Source organism: Cucumis melo, chromosome 2, assembly GCF_025177605.1.
Source record: "Cucumis melo cultivar AY chromosome 2, USDA_Cmelo_AY_1.0, whole genome shotgun sequence".
In the NCBI taxonomy this organism is placed as follows: domain Eukaryota; kingdom Viridiplantae; phylum Streptophyta; class Magnoliopsida; order Cucurbitales; family Cucurbitaceae; genus Cucumis; species Cucumis melo.
In genome coordinates, this window is record NC_066858.1 from 18,043,111 (window position 1) to 18,060,364 (window position 17,254).

Consider the following 17,254-nt stretch of genomic DNA (forward strand, 5'->3'; position numbering starts at 1 on the left):
TCAGCGTAATAGTACATTTTGCTGTTCACTTACCATATGAAGCAAAAGTAACTGGCCCAATTAATTATAGTTGGATGTATCCCATTGAGAGAAGTCTACGCACGTTGAAACAGTATGTTCGAAACAAAACGCATCCCGAGGGGTCTATTGTCGATGCATATGTGATAAATGAATCAAGAACTTTTTGTTCAAGATATCTAAGTCGAATTGAAACTCGATTTTCTCGAGATAAACAAAATGATGATAGTATTCCTAAGGATGAGGTAGTTTGTGATTCTGAAGTGTTCATGCAAAAGGTACGACCATTAGGCGCGACAAGTTCACAATCTCTATCATTAGAAGAGAAATGCCAGACACATTGGTACATCTTGAACAATATAGATGAAATTGCGGAGTATCGCAAGTACGTACTTTCAATTCTATATACTTCACTATCGCTTTAAGTTTTGTTAAGTTATAGTCGTCAAAAACTCACAACTATGAACTTTAGAAAACACTTGAAGTTGATACATTGACAGGCAAATAGGGCTGTCGACTTATTCAAGAGACATTAATGGGGATTTTCTGATTGGTTCAGAGATCAGATATGTATTTCGAGTACATAAATCCATTTGAAATTTTCCTAGGCCTATTTCAAACATATATTCATTAACAAAACAATTTCAGGTCATCAAAACGCATGAGAGAGACAACCTTTAGCATGATTTCTTTTCACTTGCGATGGAACCTTCACTTGACGTTCGATCCTATAGTGAATGCATCATGGGTGGGGTACGATTTCACACGATAGATCATGATTTCTGACACATAACACAAAATAGTGGAGTCCTGGTAGTCGATGAAAGCACTACCAATGGAAGCCATGACAACAAAGGTGTATTAGATGAAGTTCTTTCCCTTTAGTATTTGATGGAACGTTGTGTTTGGCTGTTCAAGTGTAGATTGTTTGACATGGATAAGAACAAAAACCATAGGAAACACGTGGAATTGGGGGACAAATCAATCAACACATCCCGTTTTTAGTTTCCTGAAGAACCAGTCATTCTCGCAATCCAAACTCATCCTTTTACATTGATGACCTAAAAAATGGTGCTAATTAGAAGGTTATTCAGGTGGTCCAAAATAAACGTATATGGGACGTACTCGAAGTGGATGATGTTGAAGATCAACAACTAAATGTATCCAAAATCGTTGTCGGTCATCATATGGTTGATCACATTGAGGAAAACACTATGTGCAGACTCAACGTTGATCCTACAGTGGTGGAAAGACCAATTGTGTGTCATGTCGTTGACGACTTTATAAACAATGATGATGAACAATTATCCGTTCAAAGAAAATCAAACAATGATGAATAACAATAAGTGATGAATCACATATTTACATATATTTCGTTTTTTATATATTCAATTTCAAGTACTCTCACATGTTTACTTAATTTTGGTTTATATGTTCTTAGGTACTATGTCTAATTTTCCTTTTGGTTTCAATGAGAACGATTCTCTTTCTGATTTTAACGTTGAGGAGTTTAATAACATAGAAGACATGTCATCGATGGGCGACACATCAGGTTAGTCACCGTTACATAAACAATTATTGCATAAGTCTTTTAGTTTTTGTTTGTGAAATTATTATGTTTACGTAGATGTCTCTCAACCTACTGCTCGCACTTCTAAGAGATGGGAGCACACGAGGAACCTAGAGTTGGATAGATATGTTGCACAAAATGGGAAGATCCTCGTATCTATCGCTCTAGGATAGGATAAGTCGATTTTGCCACACGCCGTTCGCTTTAGCAATACCATCGACGTGTTAACGTGGGATACTTTTCCAGTTCACTTTCTTAAGTGGATTGACATTACACCAGAGTACATCGAGCTTATGAAGGGCTGTTTACAGGTAAGTTTTTAAATCCTTTGTACATATATCTTACTTATACGTATATATATATAATCCTAATCTGTGTGTACTTTTCTTTTGTAGCAATGGTTCATACTTGAATCACAGATTTAACACTTTCTCGGTTTGTTGAGCATCAAATGCTCACCTGTTGGAAAGAATTCAAGGGGAGAACCACCTTCCTTTCAAGAAGTTTAGTGATCCTAAACAGGCTGGTGTCAACCCACCCCCTAGATTGAGGAAGAATGACACTTCATATGCGACCACTACCTTACTCGACAGTTTCATTTGATTTTGAACTTTTAATGTTCTCAAACGGTAGATCATTTTTCTTTGTATGTAACATTTTGATTGTTTTCATGTATGAGCAATCATCGATGAACAAGGCTGCTAGAGCAAAGTAGCCCTACAACCACAGTAACTGCGCCAAGTCGTTTCTACAACGACAACATGAGCTCGCTGAACAATGGGGTCATCTAATTGACCGTGTAGAGTTATTCAAGGAAACTCGACGGATGTGCATGTAAGTATCTAAGCTGTCCTTTGTCTTATTTCACACAACATTTAATTTATAGGTTTTACTTAAATAATAAAATTTTTATTACATAATCAAATGCTAGAACTCCAGTCCCAACCTACCCCAAAGGGTTCTCAACCACTCTTTGGGGACGAGATATGCAAAATAGTTTTAGGTAGACAACCAAGCTACTCAAAAGGTTTTGGTTAGGGCCTCAGACCAAAGTCCAAGACACTCTACTGACAGTTCTTCGTCTACATCCCATGAGCGACAGCTGGCACACGCTAGGGAGGTAACGAGCTAAAAGTTCGTCTTTAGGAAGTAAAAGAAGAAAGTAATCAAAAGCATAAATAAAGTGCTCGGTAGATGGAAGAAATGAAGAAAATGATTGAAGAACTCACTCGGGCTTAGAGAGGACGTTGATTTCATTGAGGTACGTAATTTTTAACTTTTACGTTCTTTAATTTCGTATTGGTGATATATATTTAAACTTAATTTTGTGTCATTATAAGTTCGAAGGCATGAAGAACTTGATGAGCGGTGCTTAGATTATGTTTTTAGTTTTCATTATTCATGTAATTTCTGAACTACGAACGTGTATTTTTGGTATACTTGAATTTATTTTAATATAAATTTTATATGGTATTTTATTAAATTTACATTAATTTTTTTAGTATTTGAATGAATTTAAATCGAATTCAATTTCGATTGCAAGAAAAAATATTATAAAAAATTAAAAAATATTATAAAAAGGTTTTCCTGACGCAACATATGCATCAAGAATGGTGTCTGTGTTGATGTCGCATCGTCACAAGGTATTTTGACGCCACATCGGTGGTTCATGTACAACGATGTACCTGATGACGTTAGCAGTACATTATTGTCGACAGTACCCTACTTGCAATGCTTTGATTAAACGTCGACATAACCCCACTGTCGACGTGTTGACTATGTCAGCGAATCATGCGTCATCATTACCTGTTTGACGACATTGTCTCATTTCTATGTCGGGATTGCCTTTCACGATGCCTCACTCATGACACCCTTGTCGATCTTCTTTTCTATGTTGGCGTAGCTTCTCTCGACGCAACTTTGACTTCTGACGACGCATGTCTGCATCGACAAAACACCTACTTCTTTTAACTAATAACTAATCGCCATATCATATATATTTGTTGGTTTTTTTGTCATTTTCTAATTTGAACTATTCAAACTATTCCAACATACTGTTATAAGTTTATCCCATATGAGCTAACAAAGGAACCTAATAGACCTATAGATAATGAGTTCCAATGATTTGAGATTAACTAGTTAAACTCTTTTAGACCGAGCTAAACAACATTCGTTAATTAACAAGTCATTCCATTAAAGTCTCCTAGTTGCACTCCCTTCACTATAGATATATTTGTATCCATATGATATAACCATGGTTAGTAAATTAATCCTTCATACATTATTCGTAATCTCGAGTTGATCAAAATACCATTTTACCCCTAAGATTACATCTTATTCCTTAAGTCCCACTAATCCATTATTGAACAATTGGTTTAAGGTACAACCTACAAATCGAATCACTCTCGGAAAAATGAGAAGGTGAGCCAGGAGTGAATTTCGTCTTTCACCCTATGTCCTCAACTATCTAACCAATCTCACTACAAGAAATAAAGCCTCTCATGACCCTACAAAGTGTGGGTATATATATTAAAGGGCATAAAAAAAAAGATCTCTTGTCGTATATAGCGCCATCGAGAAGAAAGTTGGGAGTACTGCGTCCGGGGAGGAAGTTTCGATGCATAAACGTGAAGGCTTTGGGAGTTCCTTTCTCTTGACGCCAGACATCTCAATGGATGGTGGACGTAAGCAAAAGGTAATGCCTAACATGCCCATCCTAGCATTAGGAGAAAGGAACTCCCGATGCGATGTTGGGAATGGCTTCCCCGACGCTATATTTACAACATCGAGGGAAAGGTTCTCATTCCCTATGCATCAAGGCATTGGGAGATACTTTTAATTATTATTTTTCCAAGATGTTCAATTTTTTTTATCATGAGATACTTTTTTTTTTTAGTCTTGATTCAATTTAAATTCAATAACAACAAGTACAAAATTAATAGAATCATTAAATACGAAATTGTCATTTATATAATTAGAAAATAAATCCAATATTTATTTCAAACAATTACATATTTTTTGACGCAATTACATAAAAAAGAAAAAAATACATCATCTTTCCTTGCTCCAAACACCATTTTCAAAGAAGTCCACACCTACAATGGCATGAAAGTAAATTTATATACCATCGATAACAAACTAAACAACTTAAAAGTTGAAAAATATGTACCACAAGTGCTCAAGGTCCTTTATGTGCCCAAGCTATATCATCAATCATCTTCTTCATTTCTTCCATTTGTTGGGCATGCATCTTCGATGTTCTTCATTTTTCTTCAATCAATCGTTTAGCTTCTTCAAGTTCACTTCTTTGTTCTTCAATCATTGATTGTGCACTCAAGGCTAGCTCTTAGTTTGCTAAACTCTCTAAAGTGCATTTCTTGCGAATATAAAGATGACGAGTTTCTACCACTCTTTCGGGACTTGGGCATGGGGTCTCCACTTAGGCCTTTTTAGTACCCCAGTCGTTTACCAAAAATAGTCTCGCATATCTTGTTCCCAAAGAGTGATTGAGAATCTTTTGAGGTGAGTGCAGACTGAAGTTTCAACATTTGATTCTGCATACATGCAAACTGAAGTTTCAACATTTGATTCTGCATACAAAGTGTTAAGTTATGAGCTCACAAATTAAAGTAGAAAATAAAAGACAATAAACCATAAACTTACATGCGCATCTGCAGTCGCCTGTGAAATGAATTGGCCACTCCTATTAGCGTGTGTTTCTTTAAACAACTCCACATGTCTCACTGGCTTACCTCGTTCTTCAATGAGCTCAGTTGCCATTGTAGAAACGACTTAGACCCGCTACTATGGTTGTAAGGTTGTTTCGCTTTAGCAGCCTTGTTGATTTTTTATTACTTTTACATGCAAACAATAAAAATGATACATACAAACAACAAAAATGAAGTAACGTGAAGGAACATTTGAACATGTAAATCACTTGAAATTGTCGACTCAAGTAGTGATTGCAGAGGAAGTACCAATCTTCCAAACGATTAACTAATCGATGGGTTGACACGCTCTTGTTTAGGTCCGCTGTACTTTTTAGAATGCCTATGGCAGTCTCCCTTGAACTCTTTGAAAGTGGTGAACATTTGATGCTTAATAAATCGATTAAGTGCTTGATCTATGAAATCAAGCATGAACCATTGCTACAAAGGAAAGAACATACGAATTAGGTTTCTGTATATGTAGGTTTAACATATATGTAAAGTAATTAATAAACTTACCTGTAAACCGCCCTTGACAACCTTGATGTACTCTAGAGGAACATCAACCCACTTAAGGCAGCGGACTAGAAATGTATCTCTCTTTAATACACCAATGGTGTTACTAAATCAAATAGCATATGGCGAGATTGGCTTCTTTGTTCCTAGGGCGATGGAGATTGCAATCTTTCCATTCTTCTGGATGTATCTCTCCAACTCCATATTTCGGGAGTGTTGATGTCTCCTAGAAGTGTAAATGGGTTGAAAGCCATCTAAGAAAACATAATACTATTAGAAATAGAACTTCATGTTTACAATTGTCATCAAAGTAACAGGACTAACCTAAAGTGTCACCCACCAAAGACAATCCCTCGTTATTGAATGCGTTGTCAGACTCTAGAAATAGATCATCTATCTCTTAGAATATGCTAGGGAATTATGACATAGTACTTATGGACAAAAAAATCAAAATTAATTAAACAAATGAGAGTATTTCAAACCAATTCTAAAAAAATGAAATATGTGGATACATGATTCGTCATTATTCGTCATCGCTTGATTCGTTTAGAGGTGATAATTGTTCATCATCATCATTTATGAAGTAGTCAACGATATGACGCACAAACGGTATTTCCACCATTGTAGGATCAACGTTAGGTCTGTACAGAGTATCATCCTCAATGTGTTCATCCACATAACTTCTGACAATAATTTTTGATTCATCTAATTGCTCATTCTCAATTTCTTCCACTTCGAGCACGTCCCACATACGTTTATTTTAGACCACTTGAACAACTTTCCCATTGGTACCATTTTTTGGATCCTTGAGGTAAAAGACTTTATGTGTTTGGATCATGAGAATGATTGGTTCCTCAATGAACAAAAAACACAACGTGTTAATTGATTTGTAGCCTAATTTCACATGTGTTCTATGGCTTTTGTTGTTGTTCGTGTCAAATCATCTACACTTGAATAGCCAAACATGTCGTCCTAGTGGATTTTGAAGGTCCAACACTTCATCTAAAACACCGTAGAAATTGATGTTGGTACTTCCACTGCCACTATTTTAACCGACTACCATGACTCCACTATTTTGTGTAGTGCATCGAAAATTACGCTTTAACGTGCCAACAATGCATCCACTATAAGAGTAAACCTTAAATGAAGGTCCCATCGCAAGTGAGAAGAAATTATGAAAATGATTTTCTCTCTCATGCATTTCTAGAACCTGAAATTGATGTACATAAATGTATATAAATTCTCAAATTCATGTACGTTATATATCTGAGCTCTAAACCAATCAGGAAATGCTCGTTGATGTCTTCAATAGAAGTAAAAAACGCTTTGAGTTTGACGACGTATCAACATCAAGTGTTTTCTAAATCGATAATTGTGAGTTTGTGTGACAACAATAACAAAGACTTAAAATAGTCAGTGAAATATAAAGTTAGAAATACGTACTTGCAGTAGTCGTTTATTTCAGCTACATTGTTGAGGATGTACCAATGTGCGAATCGTTTCTCTTCTTGTGATAGAGTTCGTAAACTTGACGCCCTAATGGTCGTACTTTTTGCACGTACACTTTAAACTCACCAATTACTTCGTCATCGGGAATATTACCATCATTTTGTTCATCTCTTGTGAATCGAGTTGCAATCCCACTTTGATATCTCAAACAAAAAGTCCCTGATTCATTCATCACACATGGTTCTACAATAGATCCCTTAGGACGTGCTTTGTTTTAGAAAAATTATTTTAACGTGCGTAGACTTCTTTCAATGGGATACGTTCGACTGTAACCAACTAGACCAACAACTTTGATTTCATATGGTAGTTGAATAACAATGTGTATCATTATGTCGAAGAAGGCAGGTGGGAATATTCTTTCCAATTTATAGAGTATGATTATGATATCCGATTGCAATCGGTTCAAATCACTTATTCGTATTGTTCTTGCGCACAAGTTATGAAAAAACCACACATATCAGTAACTGCAGTACTAGACACATCTTTCAGTAGATATGCTCGAACACCAATATGGAGAAGTTGATGTAGCAAAACGCGACAGTCATGTGTTTTAAGACCTGATATTTTTCTGTCTCTGTCATTCACACATCATGAAATATTAGAAACGAATCCATTGGAAAACTTAACTAATTTTAGAAACTTGCAAAGCGCAACTCGTTCACTACTAGTCAACGTGTACGTTGCATGTGACTTCACAAATATGTTATCGATTTCTATTTGGTGTACATCTTTTCTTATTTTTAAATCTTGTAGGTCCAACCAAGCATTCATGGTATCTTTCGTTTTTCCTTTAATATTCAACAACGTACCAATCAAGTTGTCATAAACATTTTTTTCAATATGCATTACATCCAGTTTATGACATAATAGTAATTTGGACCAATAAGAAAGTTAAAAAAAGATACTTCTCTTACTCCAATTGAGAGGTCTTTTTCTTTTCTTATCTTTCAGTGAGAGATGTTTACTCATAATTTGGAATGCGTGGATTTGAGCTAATATAGAAACTCAAAGCTATTAAAATAAGAGAATATGATACCCAGTGTTTCAACGTAGATCAAGTTACCTTAGTCATAGCTACATAAGTCCTCCAAATCATCTATGAAGCCCAATATGGTCTAATCTTTCACACCCCTTACCTAGCGACTTTCACAAGAAGGTGGGAAGCCAACATAAGTCGACTCTTCTTATACGCATATTAACCTTCTAACTTAACACTTTCTTACTTAGAAGACTTGTTGTATAACATTGTAGTAAAATTTTCTCATAAAAATCACAGTGGAAAATCTTATTAAAACATACTATAGTAAAACTCTAATTTAAAACAACATAACTATACTCATCTTACATACTGCACTTAGACACATAATACATAAGTCTACCGAGGATAATGACAACCTGAACCTGCTAGACAAACTGGACAATTGACAGCGGTAATGTCATACACCCTCTTGAACCACCTACTCTAGACCCAAGACAACCGATATCGTCTTTTCTCTCAACGATGCCTGCTGACCCTAACATTTAAACCTCTACTTAAAACTTTGCGGAAACATATAACTTGTTTTTTAGAGAAAGAAAGTTCGAGTGCAATCTATCTTATTTAAAAACTTTTAGAATATTTACAAAGATTCTGACAAGACTAGGACTTTCAACACAAATCACTTTTTAGTACCCATAACATAACTTGGCTATGTTTTGATACACTTCCTAAAAAATAATCACTTTACAAATTCTTCTATCAGACTGGTTGGCATAACAACAATAAGCTTAGCTAAGGAAAACATGATCATTACCTGGAAAGTGAGAAAACATTTTGAAAGAACGAGCTAAAAATGCTCAGGAAGTTATGGTTTTCTAAAAACTTCTTTCTAAATAGTTATGTTCCATGCACAACTTTGAATGTAGAAATCATTGTAAACTTAACGTACTAAAGCTTTTAGAAACGTTTCATAAATCCATCATCATCTTAGAGATACATTAAGCTATCTCATACCAACTTATAGCTATACATTCGTATTTTAACATATGTCAATATGATCTAAACCTTCCCTCATAGGCACTTATGCTTTCACTGATGTAGTCGTCTTATGCCTCCCTATAAAGCCTTCACATCAATAGTTAAGAATCATATATGCATAGTTAGAGGTAATTCGTTTAGTATTAGCATAACTTAATGAAAAGCATTTAAATATAAGTCACTCACAAGTTATTGCAAGCTTGAAATTCAACTTAGAAATCTTAAGGAATTAAACAAAACATTTAAATCACTCACAAACTTAAGGTTTTTCTCCTTAGCTTGAGAAAAATTCTCAAAATTCTATTTATTCAGAAATAGAGTATTTATACTTCATTTAGTCCTTAAAATTTAGAAAATATTTAAACTAAAAAAAATGACTAGAACACCCATAAATGCCTAAAAATGGCATGGCGGTAGGCTACAAGTGCGTGCGTAGGCCCAACAGCCTGGCCGCATGTTAACCTAGAAATATCTTGCACATCGTGTGTCCCTCACAATCGCATGTCGTGTGTTGCGATCTGTGTGCAAGATTGGTTGCACACTAGTTATGTTGCCGTCATGTGATGTGCATGACTGACCTTGTCTGCATGTGCATGTAGCCTACATGGCCTAGACATGTGCCTCACATCACCTAGTAGTGCCTTGGGTATGCATGTTGCAAGCCTTAAGGCCTAAATAACCTCTCTCGTCTATTTTGCATGTTCAGCTTAACATGTCTTCCTGACACTCGGCCCACCCTTGGACCTTACCCAGAAACTTGATTTTTGTCCATAAACTTTCTTCCCACTTTGGAGATTAATAACTAAAAATCTACAACTTTAATGAAAAAACTTCGTTTTATGAAGTTGCTTAGAATTGTCTCAAATATCTTACCTTCAAATTTTAGCTTTAGATTCTTCTAAGTAATGCATTATGTAGCCCTCAAGATCTCAACAATGCTTAAATTTTCCTGAGAAATGACCTTTGGTGCTTTTGTTTAGAAGTTGAACTCCTTCCTCAACTCTTTTTAGTCTGATAGTCATACACTAGAAACTAAACTCATTTTAAGAGATTTTGCAATTAGAATTACCCAAATGGCACGAGTGGATTGTGAACACCATTCATAAAGTTCCCTTTATAAGAGGTCTTTGCATGCTCCCTTGATGACACTTCCTCTCTGCCTTTTACACATCCTACTTGTCACTTTCTACCTTATGTTGATTACTTTACACCTTCTACTTGGCAAAACCTAGGTGCCTTGTATGCCATGCCCTTTGTCCTCCACTTCATTTGTTGGCCATAATGTCTTTTCTAAAAGTTAATAAAAATGTGTCGCATTGGAGTTTCCTTTTAAAAAGATTGATTTTATGCTTTCGTTGAGTGTTAAGTATTCTTCTGTTAAGTTTTAAGTAAAAGTTTAGAGCTTAGGGTTATCAGGTATCGGTAGAGGAACAGACGATATCAGTTGACTTTACATCGTCTCTCGGGTCGAGAGTAGGTGGTTCAAAAGAGGTGTGACAGGTAAGCTCAGCTCTGAGATCACGATCATTACCTTGAAAATGAAAACTTGAAAGAATGAGCTGTAAGGCTTAGTGAGTGACTGGTTTTAATAAAATATGAACAAACTTAGCTTTAACTTTATTTCCTAGTTTTATAAAACATTTTCATTCATGTATCTTGAAATAAAACTCTTAATACATTTCTCTTGTTCTTTACTATTTTACTTAACTGTTTTGCCACTATACTCAGCAACTCACCTATAGCCATATAATTTTGTCGGCCTTATTTAAAATTAATTCAATTGTTAGATTAATTTTTCCTTAATTTGGCGTTTTTTTTTATATATAATTTTTTGATTAACCAACTTTTATAAAAAAAAATGTTATTTAACTACTTTTAAAGTCTTGTGGGTAGTTTCATTAGAGTAATTAAAGTTACTAAATATGATAACTTTTTTCAATTGGTTTTGATTGTTAAAGGTTCAATGCCATTTTGAGATAAATGCTAATGTTTGTATTATTTTCAAATTAAAAAAAGGTTAATTTTCATAAATTTAACAAAACACAAAAATATTTACAACTCGTGTAACAAAAAGAAAAAGCTCATGAAGTCGGTACAATATTTTCATAAATTTCAGATTTATCCTTGAATGTGACGGACGATTCGTCACTTCTCTTTCTTTTTTTCTTTGCAATTTATTCATTTTCTCTTCTAGATTTCTTATCTCTTCTTCTTATTTCTTCTATTTTTAAACGATTCATTCTTCTATTTAAATCTCTTATTTCATCTTTACCATTTTCGGCAAGATTCTTTGAAGCTACTTCATCTTTCTCATATTTGAGAATATCAAGATCGTTTAAATATTATTTTGACATGATATAAGCAATCGTTTACTAATCTCAACACGATCGTTTACCATGGTCAACACGATCAGTTAAATTTGAAGTCTTTTTCCTATCGTTTAAAATGATCTAAATGATCGTGTTCACATGATCTAAACGATTGTTTACCATAGTTAAATGATTGTTTAGTATGGTCAACACAATCGTTGAAATTTGAAGCCTTTTTCCCATCATTTAAAATGATCTAAATGATCTAAATGATCACTTACCATAGTTAACATAATCGTTTAGTATGGTCAACATAATCGTTTAGTACGGTCAACACAATCGTTGGATTTGAAGTTTTTAACAATCATTTACATTGGACTACAGTATCGCTTACCATAATCAACACAATTGTTTTTCATGTTCAATATGATCGTTTGCTATGATCAACACGATCGTTTAGCATCGTCAATATGATCATTTAAATTTGAAGGTTTTTTCCATTGTTAATAAAGAACACACGATCGTGTATCATGAGCTAAACGTTAGTATATTATTCGTTTAGAATGTAGTACACAATCATTTAGAAGCTGCACTCTTTGTTGTTTTAGTCCTTCCTGATTATCTTGTTGTTGTTGCTCATCTAGTTGCTCGAGTATTGTTGTAGGCACTTCATACTACATATATTCATTACGTTCTCCACGATCACGTCTGTGTCCATACATGTATGAAGATGATGGATCAGACCCTTAATCATAATATCCTTCTCAACGTTTGACGATGATGGACCTATCTCCATAGAAAAAATTATGGTTATTAAATTAAATCAACATAACATACCTTGAATCATAAGCGCGTTCGTGTAATTGATGGTCATTGACATGTAGGAGTTGTGGAGCGACCATTGAGAATCGTTCCTAAGTCCATATTTATAAGAGTATTAATGGTCCAACAATTTTTCGAATACCTTGTTTTGATCCCTTGCATAACTGTCTATACAACCATGCCAAATAGGCTCCACCCCAAGAATATCGTCCTGTTTCGTGTAGATTGTCTATGCAAACATACTTCCACTCATTAACTGTAAAATATATGGCTATGCATATCTTATGATAGTTTCCTCATCGGCATCATCAACCAATGTAGAAAATTCTGCCTCCTGGCCATATTAAACTCAATCTCAAACCTCTAATTTGTTCAACATGTGGGGTCACATTAAGTAACACTTAACAAAGATGCAACCAATCATCATAGCTCAGATCGGTAACGAACTAGCCATCAACAGGTAATCCTATCAAAACTTTGTGTTGTCAGTCACCACCTGTACTATAATTGGATCGTGTTCCCAAACGTCATCTATTGCATTCATGTCCAACTCAATGAAAGTATTTCATGGAAATTCATGTTTGCGACCATCGAGGTCCATCTCTTCGTATTCATTATTAGTCTCTGATCTAAAGTCTCTATATTCATTGTTAGCTAGCATTAGATATTGGTACAAGCTTATTCATTTAGATTTAGTACAAGATTCTGTAGATTTACTACTCCCTCTCTCCCCAATATCTATACTCACTCATTTACTACTCCCTACACGCTGCACACATGTACACGCAAAACACTCACATATATTAATGTCAAATTTTGGTTGAAGAAAACGTGCTACCTCACGTTACATTGGTAGTGTCTAATTCAGTAAGGAAATTAAATATTAGAGAAGTAAGAAATTATTAGATAACTAATATGGAACCATTATATGGGATTTGAGTAGGATTTATTTTGATCCTACAAAAACTAAGATATTAATTTTTTAATCTCTAGTAGGTTAGGATCATATTTGATATTATCTTTACTTTTTGGCCTTATTTGCTATTTCAACGATATTATTATGACTAATGATTCTAAAATGGTTAAAATCATGTTTTATTTTTAAAAAATTATTTTAAAACATATATATAACAGTTAAAAATTAAAATTTATATTTTTTTCAAAATTAAAAATAAAAAAATGATTTAAAAATGGGTTTAAAAATTGGAATGGAGGATATTATGAAAAGGGATATTTAAAATTTAAATTAAGGAGTACAAATTTGGGTTTAGTATACCCCTTCCTACATTTGTGCTGAAGAGAAAATTGTAATGGAAATTAGAGGTGAATGATCCTCATTTTGCTAATAAGTTTTTAAAACAACATTGTTTTAATAAAAATGAGTTTCTTTTAGAAACACTTTTTTAAGTCAATGCAAAGAAGTTCGAAGTCTTCTACTTAAATTGACCAACGAAAAAAATGAAAAATGTTATTAAACTAAAAATAAACCATGGTATATGCAATATATATTTACAATTTTTCACTATAATACCGATACATTAATATTTGACTTATATTTGAGATCACAATAGATTAGTCATTAATCTTTACCTATGAAAAATAGTAAAAAAAAATCTTCTAAAATGTAGGAAAGATTAATTTTAATCAAAGAAGAGAAAAGAGATAAATGTAAAAGTTGATCTAATAATAATTATAATTAAAGAAGACTTCAGAAGAAAATATAATAGAAGAATGATAAAAACGTGTATTTTTAAAAAATATTGATGACTTATTTGGAATGACTAAGAAAAAAAGGTTTTTCAAAAAATCATTTTTCAAGGTTAGCAGCGGTCGTCGGAGTTGGTGGAGGGAAGTTCGTCATTAGAGTTGTTAAAAATGACAAATAGTAATCGGCTGGCAATGTTCATTGAGAGCGATGTCTGGAGTTGGCCAACAAATTTTCTAGATTGAATTAGGAAAAAAAAGTAATCCATGGGCTTAAACCCATGGAAAAAACTGTAGGAAGCCTAGGTGAAGATGGTTGTCAATTAATGGTGAAGACGGTCAGTGGTCGCCAATGATTAAGATGATTGGTTGGTCACCGACCATCATGACAATTGATCGCCAAGAGTCATGGCTATTGGTCATTGATCATCACTACGACAGTTTGTTAATAGGTACAACGATTGATCATTAACGATAACTATTGTTCGACAATCAAGATGTTCACTTGATGACAATAACATCCAAAGTTGTAGGTCACCAACAATCATGATGATTGATCACCAATGGTTAAGACGATCAATAATCGATTGTCGACAATCTGGAGTCGACGATCAAGATGATATAGAGCCAAAGGTCAAGACAATTGATCGTCGACTAGGGGAAGTGATGCAAAGAGAAATAAAAAAAAAAAAAAGGTAGCCTGTCGCGAGGAAGAAAGAGGCAAAGAAAAAGGAGTTTAGCTTCTTGAGAAAATCCGACGAGAAAAATTATGGCTTCCCAAGATAATAAGGTTTTTGTCTTGAGGAAATATCAAATCAAAAGATTGATTGTTAGCTTACGCATCGAGCTTGGTTTGGATGCATAGTGCTGCAAAGTGGTGAAGTGACACGTATAAAGTTGTAATTCTAAACTGACAGGTAAACAAAGTAATCGGTCCAAAATTATTAGAATCAATAGGAGCAAAGACCTAAGAAAATTGTTGTTACTTGAAAGTTTCGTTAAGAGAGTGTAAAGAGTTGAGTTGCTGCTGAGAGTGTTCTAGGCGAGGAGAAGTGTTTGGGAAAGAAAAGGACCAAAAGCTTTTATAAGTGACCTTAAATCCTAAACTCCTGCATGAGTTTCTTTCTTAACTCTATATTCCTATGTAAGTGATTTTCTTAAATAAACACTCCTCCATGGGCGATCTTTCTTAACTCTCCTGCAAGGGTTATTTGCAAACTAATGTTTTGTAAACATTTTCTTAATTGATTATTCAGAGTCTGAGTTATGCATAACACGTTATGTATCTCTATGATATTATATATTATGTTTGCTATTGTTATTTGAAAAGAGAAAATGATTGCTTTTTATTTGTTGATTGTGATGAGTGCATGCAAGCCATTACCCTTATTCATATCAAGTGAGCAGTGCTTATGCAGTGTACACATAATGTGAATTGCGTCGTGTGGATGACTGACGCAACAAGAAAGAAGTGAATCACAAAACTCTCAAGAGGCTGTGGATGAAGTGAACGTCACAGTAGCTTAGTCGCAAGATATATACTGGCGAGAGTGAATCATAGTAAGTTTGGCGATAAGAAGGATTCATGTTCTTGGTAGAAAGGAATAAGAGGAGCTAATGTTAGATTTATGTGCTTTATGAAATGTGGCATTAGAAGACGCATCAGAGAAATGAAAATGTTTTGTGCTTGACTTTTATTCCTAAAAAGGTTTTCTAAAATCCTCACTCACTAAGTATTTGACTTATATGTTTAAGTTTTTCTTCCCTCAGGTTATCTGGCATAAAGGCCTAAGATGGATTGTGACACGGAAAAGCTGACCAAGTTGGTCTATAGACGGTTTAAAGTTATTATGTCCAAGGAGCGCTACAACACACAATTTTGTGCATAGGCTGAGTCTTGTCTTGGAGATGAATTGCTAGGTGTTCAAGGAGAAGGATACGAAAAGAGTTTTTATACTCTTGAACACCTTGGTGCGAAGAGCAGCAATCCAAGGGGGTGAAGGAAGGCGTGGAACTTAGGACTTAGATTTTATTCAAGTGACTTGTGAGGAAAATGTATTTGTAAAGTGTTGAACCAAGTAATAAAATTATAGTTGTATTTTTCTATTTTTTTCATTGTGTTACGTTTGTATCTCATTGGTGCTTACAGAAGTTGAGTTAAGAGCTTAGAGCTAGGCGATTAAGCTAAGTTGTTCGGTCTAGTGTTTTCTGCTGCAATAAGTTGAAAATATCTTCCGAATTCAAAGTTGGAACTCTCCACTGGAGATTGGTTTGAGAAGTTTCACTTACTAGGCGTTCAACTCGTTATCTCGCAGAATGGTATTCATTGGGTGTCTAGGTGGCATGCCACCTCCTAGTTGCGTGAAATGGCTGGCAAGATGGGGTGTGACATAGTTAGAGATTTTAACTATAAATAGAGGGTTTGGATTGAGAGCAAAGCTTGAAGAATTTGGTATAGATTTCCTTTAGGAAATTTGGGAGTGTTTAACCCTCTCAAAAGGCTAGGGGTTACATTGCTGTTCTTTGATATCATAGCATAAGTTTCAATATATTTTCCATATTTAATTGTTCTTATGTTGTTTGTGTTCTTGAGAATCTCTTGTTAGGGTGATATACTAATAGTTATGTGTAAAATATACATCAATAGTACTCTTTTGCCTTTGCTTTTTGAACCTAATGCAACTCTTTTATTCGAGTTACTTACACATACACTTCATCCTCGTTGTTAGTAACTCAAACTGCAAATTAGTTTTTGAGTTGGTCTAGTTAATTCCTATTTTCTAGGAAATAGTTGAAGTTTTTTTTAGTTGTAGTCAAATCTAAGTTCCTATTCTTGTGGAGTTAGTAGGATTAGTTGCTAACTTTGTGAAATTTATTTTTAGACGTAAGATATGTATTTATATGAAGTTTTCTAGAATTAAACTTATATTTCCCATCTTTTATCTCATTAGTTAGAATAGCAGTTGTATCAGAGTCCTCAATTCTTAAGGGATCTATAAGTAAGAATCAATGAAATAATATCTTCGAGAGAAACTGAGTGATATTATAAGAGTTGTTAGAGATGGAACTAGGATCAAACAGT